This window comes from Penaeus chinensis, chromosome 20, assembly GCF_019202785.1.
Source record: "Penaeus chinensis breed Huanghai No. 1 chromosome 20, ASM1920278v2, whole genome shotgun sequence".
NCBI classification, from domain to species: Eukaryota; Metazoa; Arthropoda; class Malacostraca; order Decapoda; family Penaeidae; genus Penaeus; species Penaeus chinensis.
The window spans coordinates 10625-17500 of NC_061838.1; positions in this window are offsets into that span (position 1 = coordinate 10625).

Genomic DNA, 6876 nt, shown 5'->3' on the forward strand with positions numbered 1-6876 from the left:
ATATATATATATATATATATATATATATATATATGCATATATATGTATATATATGTATATATACATATATATAATATATTCATATATATATATATATATATTTATATATATATGGCAACACCGAAAACGTCAAACACCGAAACGGTGGTGGCACGAATATATATATAGAGATAGATAGGATGATAGATAGATATAGATAGATAGATATATAGATAGATAGATAGATAGATAGATATAGATGTGTATATATATATATATATACATATATATACATATACATATATATACCTATATACACATATATACATATATATTTATATGTATGTATGTGTGTATATATATATATATATATATGTATGTATATATATGTATTTATATATTATATTATATATATGTATATATATATATATATATATATATGTATGTATGTATATATATATATGTATATATGTGTGTGTGTGTGTGTGTGTGTGTGTGTGTATCCGTTATAGAAATAATAATAGATGATTTCTTCGAAAAAGAGGATGGGCTTTAAGATCACAAAAATGGAGAAGTTAGTTATTTGTTAAGAGATCTGAAGAGCAATACGTATGACTCAGTATAAATATAAAGGTTTTTAAAATAAATGACCACGCTATGTTTCTTTAGCAGTGACCGGGATTTCTATATTTTCATGGTATATTGAAATGATGCTGACTCGAAAAGGACTCTCCTTTTTTGTTAGGATGGGTGAAGTAAAAAAAAAAAAAAAAAAAAAAAAAAAAAAATCACGCGAAATAAGTTTATTAAAAGATAAGACACCATTTTAGAATCCTCCTTTATTTCATCATCACGTTGGCAGAGGTGGAGGAAGGAGAGCACATAAGGATTACAGGATTACAGGTCACGAAACCCAGGCGGAGACAGGTCAACGAAAACGGAGGCTGGTCAGGTCGAAACGTCTATGGGAAAGATGGCCGGTATATGAGACCTGTCTGAGAATACTGGGAACGAGAGGGAGAGAGAGACAGACAGAAAGAAAGAGACAGAGAGAAAGACGGATAAACAAACAGAGACAAAAAACACCCTTATTAAGGTTGAAACCAGGCAGCTTGTTTATCAGGCTGCAATCGTAGACATCATAGGAAGAAAAGACATATGAATTAACCAGAGTCCGTCAGAAGACCTGTGTCCCATTCGTAGCAAAAGAGGGCGTTTTTGTGGTGCCCCCCCCCCCCCCCCCGGGTAAACCATACATATATAGTCGAAACTTGAAGAGATGCCAAAACCAAATAAAAAAAAAATTCTTTGAGGTCTTCAGATAAGCTCTGAATATAAGGTAGTGGTGGTATTGTGATGTTAGCGCAAGTTCCAAGATCCAATCCCTTTTAACTCCCTTTCACTAACTTTTCCGGTGCTGTAGTTTAAACCACTTTATGACAATGAAGCCTAGTGTAGGAAAATAGCAGAATGAAGAGAGTTGGTGGTGTGTGGTGGTTTGGTTTGCGAAGTTCTAGCTTCGCCCGGGCCTTCTAGATATGGCCCGGCCTGTGTCAGCTTTTGAGTTGTCTGACACTCGGTGCTTACCGTGGCGGCGGGATTGCCAGCAAGCGCTCCTGCCGCCATGGTGTAAGCATTTCGCATAGCCTCTTTACCAGCACGGCGGCTGTTGTGGGCGGTCCATGTCTCAGGAATTGTGTATGGTCACAATTTTCTAGGTAGTGGACTAGTGTGGCGTTCGGCTCGCCGCAGTGCTTGCAGCACCATTCATCGTGTTCGATTGTTGGGATAATCTGCCATGCACAGTGGTAACCTAGGCGCATTCTGTGAAGAATGACTTCGGTACCTCTGTTGCTTACTTCAGAGAGTGGCAGTGGTTCATAGCCTGTGGCGTCTGAGTACCAGCTGGCCGAGGGGGAGGTTCTCGTTTCCTCTCTGTGGAGCTGCCGTAGGAAGGTACGACCGACCAAGGCACACTTCTTCATAAGTAATTTTCGGCTCGGTTTTATCGTCATGGGATTTGGGGGCATACCCCTGCCAGCGACGGCTAGTCTGTCAGCAAGCTCGTTCCCTCCGATGCCGATGTGGCTTGGGACCCAGTTGATGATAATTCTTCTACCCTGAGCAAGAATTCTCTGTGCCATTGTGAGAATCGTGGTCAGTAGGTAGATGTTGTCTGTGGGTGAGCTGTGCTGAAGACAGTCAATGGCTGCCCTGGAGTCTGTGTGTATGACCACGTGTCCTTCCCTTAGGGACGCGTGGCCTAGGGCTCCCATGATTGCAACTGCCTCTGCCTGTAGCGAGGAGGCGTTGTCTGTTACCCTCATTGATCGCGTGGCATCCCTAGCTGCAAAGCCGGCGCCTGCAGTGTGGCTCAAGGGATCGACCGATCCATCCGTGTAGTATGTTCTACTACCCGGAGGAGTGATGGCTGCAATGACCCTGTGGGCTTCTGCATTTAGGCTTGGCATGGGGTATAGGCTCTTTTTCATTGACAGGCTCATTATGTTGAACTCTATCAGGCTCAGTGCCCACGGCGGGGCTTCGGCAAAGTCGGGGTGGGGGGAGTCCATGCCCTTAGCAAGAAGCTGTTCTTTGAGCTGATGGCGTATCAACACCCTGGCTGTATGAGACAGCCAGGAGTTGTTTGCAACGAGCTCGTTGTCTTGTTCGAGGCATCTGACTAATTTTTGTCTTAGGCTTGTGTTCCTGGGAGCCTGGATGACCTTTGACAGGAATTGTGTTGCCGTTAGATCGATTCGTGAGTCCAGGGGGAGAAGGTTTGCCTCCATCAGGAGGTTGAGGACCTTCGTCCACCTCGGGGCACCCAGAATGATCCTGGCAGCTTCATTTTGGACTGTTTCTAATTTGTCTGTGTGCTTTTTCTTTGCAGCAATTAGAGCGACTGAGGCATAGTCCACAATGGGCCGGACAGCATGTACATAGAATGATCTTAGTACTTTGTGTCTAGCCCCTATGCGTCTCCCAGACATTGCTCTCATGACGGACAGTCTTGCTTTGGTTCGGTCAACCAGGTACTGGACTTCCTTATGGAAGGAGAGGGTCCGGTCTATCCTTACCCCAACGTATAGGTAGTCCTTGACCCATTCTAATTCCACTCCCTGGATTTTCAGTCTTGTGCCTCGAACTCTCTGTCTCAGAGCCATGGCTTTGGATTTGGCTGCAGAGATCTTTAGTCCTGTCCTACAACACTCCTTTGACACGAGGTCCAGACAACGCTGGGCTTTATTCTGGCTGCGTGGTCCAGTGGAGGTGATAGCGAGATCGTCTGCATACGAGATGATCTGGCACCCCACTGGGAGGTTTATATTGAGGATGCAGGACATTAAAGTGTTGAATAGGGCTGGACTGAGAACCCCACCCTGTGGCGTTCCATTTTCGAGCGGCATGTGCTGCGATAGGTGACCCTGGAATTTGACATTGGCAGTTCTGTTCCTGAAGTAGTCACCTATCCAAGCCAAGAGCTTTCCTCTGATTCCCTTCTGGATCAGGCTTTCCTGAATGGCAAGCGGACTTGCCAGTTCAAAAGCCTTCTCCAGGTCAAGGAATACCACCACAGCTGGGCCATTGCTGATTGTGCTTAAGAGCGTGGCTATGCCGTGTGCTGTGCCCATGCTCCTTGTGAACCCGTGGAGGTGTTCGTGCGGGGGTCCCGTTTTCCATTGAAGCCGGTTTAGTACCATTCTCTCAGCCGTCTTGGCCAGGCAGCTGAGCAGAGAGATGGGGCGGTACTTCCCCGGCTCCTTTGGTTTTGGGACGGGAACTATGGTAGCCCTCTTCCAACTCTGGGGTAGAGTGGAAGTTTCCCAGGACTTGTTGATGAGTTGCAAGAGTGCACGCTCACCTGCTAGTCCTAGGTGGGAGATAATGGGGTACGAGATCCCATCAGAGCCCGGGGCTGTGTTGGAACTGGTTTTATAGGCTTTCCTTAGTTCCCTCAGAGAAAAGATAACGTCTGAGTTATCGGGTTCGGCTGCCCTTTCTCTGATCTGAGCGTGTCTGTCTGGCTGTAGACGCTCTTGTCTTGCCCTCAGCTCGGCTGGCAGACTGTTGCTGCTCGTTCTCGCAAAGAACTCGTGTGCCAGTCTGTTAGCCTCTGCTTGGGGGTCGTGATGGGTGCACCTCGGGGCTGAGTGGCTGGTAGCTCGCTTGACCCGTTGCCACACCTCTGAAAGGGTGGTTTGGTGGTCGAAGGACTCACACCATTCCAGCCACTTTTCCTGCCTGACTCTGTTGGCAGTTTCCTTGGCATCCGTGACAGCTTCCCTTAGGAGGGATAAGTTGTCAGGGGTTCTTTGCCTTCGGAATAGTTTTCGGCACATGTTCACCCTGTGGTTGACCTCCCTGATCTCGTCATTGAAGTACCAGTCGTCTTTGTGACTTCTGGACCCAGGCCGAGTTTTGGGTATGGTCAGTGAGGCTGCTTCATTAATGGCGTTTAGCAGGCTAGCTTCGAGCACTTCCACATTTTCGCTTTGTGGGGGATCGTTGCATTTCAGACAGAGGGCCAAGGCGTTTTGAAACGCCTGCCAGTTGGCCTTGTCTGTTTTCCATCTTGGATTCGGTCTTAGGATTTCGGCTGGGCCAGCATCCATGAGGGTAGTTATAGTGCCGTAATGGTCACTTGTGACGGTCTCATCGACACACCAGCCAATCCTCCCCACCAGAGTCGCAGTGGCCAGGGTGAGGTCTAGGACCCCTCCTCTGACGTGCGTTGGCTCTTGGATGTTGAGGAGAGCGATCTCAGGGAATGTCTATACATATATATATATATATATATATATATATATATATATATATATGTACACACACACACACACACATACACACACACACACACACACACACACACACACATATATATATATATATATATATATATATATATATATGTGTGTGTGTGTGTGTGTGTGTGTCTTTCGTAAAATTTGCAGGTATACATTCACACACACATATACATACACGGGCTCAACGACAACTGCATTTTTCTCCGTCCGTTTCGTTCTCGGAAAAGGGGATCACGAACGAACCGATTACATTGAAAATTCGAGTTTAAACTGAGGGCACAATATGCAATGAAGTTTGATTACGGAAACAGTGATGATTTAACTCCAGGTTTCGTTTGGACGAGTTGTCTGTTTGTTCGGAAAATAGAGAAAAGAACAGCGAAGAAAAAAAAATAATGATAATAAAACTACTAAGAATAATAAAACAAATAAGAAGAATAATGATAACAATAACAATAATGACAATAACAATGAAAATGATAATAATAACAATAGTAATTAATAAATAGGTATATAGTAGAATTTTTTTTTTTCTTCTTCTCCACTAAAATCTCTATTCGAGAAATTATTATTATCACGATTGTAAGGAACCTTCTCATTCTGCAACCCTCCCCGCGAGCATCCTGCAATGTCTCTCACTCCCGCGGATTTATCGCTCGAAGTCGCGTCCTCGTCTCTGCGCGGTTCTCTCTTTTTATTATCCTTTTTGTGTGTTTTGTCCTTGTTTTTTTTTTGTTTTTTTTTTCCTCTTTGGCTTTTGTTTTAGTCTGCCTGATAGCCGTTCTCTTTGTTTCTTTATATATACTTTCGTTTTTACCGTGTTGTCTTTTACCAGTTCTTTGATAATTTTATTGAGTTCTTAGTCACTGTTTTAAGCTATTTCTTTTACTTTTTTTATCATAAGTTATTTAGTTTGCTTGCTAACTCATCATGGAGTGAAGGTACGACATCTTTTCGAAGTCGTATTTATGGTCACCTAAATTATTATATTTTTCTTATTTGTATGTGTTTTCTCTTAGTTCATATTACGACAACCTTCCTGGTATTTTTTTTTAATTGTAATCTGTTTTTTTTAGTATTTTCATTTTACGTGGCTGATGACGTCACAGAGTGTATATATACAACCCAGTTTTACCGCCAAATACAGTCAGTCTATAGCAGTCAGTGTGTGTTATTGCCCCTCTTTTGACCTGAGAACACCGGATACCATACCTACAGCTACGCAAAGAGAAGTTAAGTCTAGAGAGCCTGATATTTTTATTTTACTAGGAGCTAGACGTGATCTCTATTTCTATAAGAAACATATACATTTAGTGATGCCTTGCTATTTTCTTTCAATGGTTTTACTTTTATTTTATTAACTTTTATTCACTATCCCCTCAGGACTTGGCTTTTATTCTTGTGCTTGTTTTATTCTGCCGTGCTTTTGCTTACTTTTTAGCCTTTGCCCTTATTTTTTACTTTCCTTTGAGATGCACCTTCAGTGTTTGTGTCGCTGTGCTTTAGCAACTTTTTAAAATTATTAGTTAAAGGCCTTTTGCCTAAGGACCATCTACGGCTCCTTTTTTTTTTGCAGCAGTTAATGTCAGCCTTTAGCTTAGCACTTCATTTTGTAGTCGCTTTTATTTGTTCACGGCAGTTTTAAATTACCTATAGGGTCTTTTATATTTCTTCATTGCTTTACCTGGTTTTATATATTATTTTCATATGTTTTATTCAGTGTTTACTATGAATGAATATTAAGGAGATACACACTGGAACTTGCCCCCAAATAGTTCTCATGCAGAGTCCCCCCCCCCCCACGCTACCACACCTCAAGGGGATCTGTACATGAGGGGACATTTCTAAGGGAGACTTGTATCCCTTGCTAGCACAAAGGGAAGGGAGTTAATAGTGCGGGACCCCTAGCCACAGATGCACTTAGTTGATACACCACACGATCGTTTTTTAGAAAAATGTTATCAAAAGTGCGCTGTGTTATGTTATTAGTACTAGAGACGGAAAATTAAAGACACTAAATACAAGTGTACTGAATACCGTATCTTTTCCTGTGCTTTCCTGGAGAGAATACGAATGATAAAAGACGGAA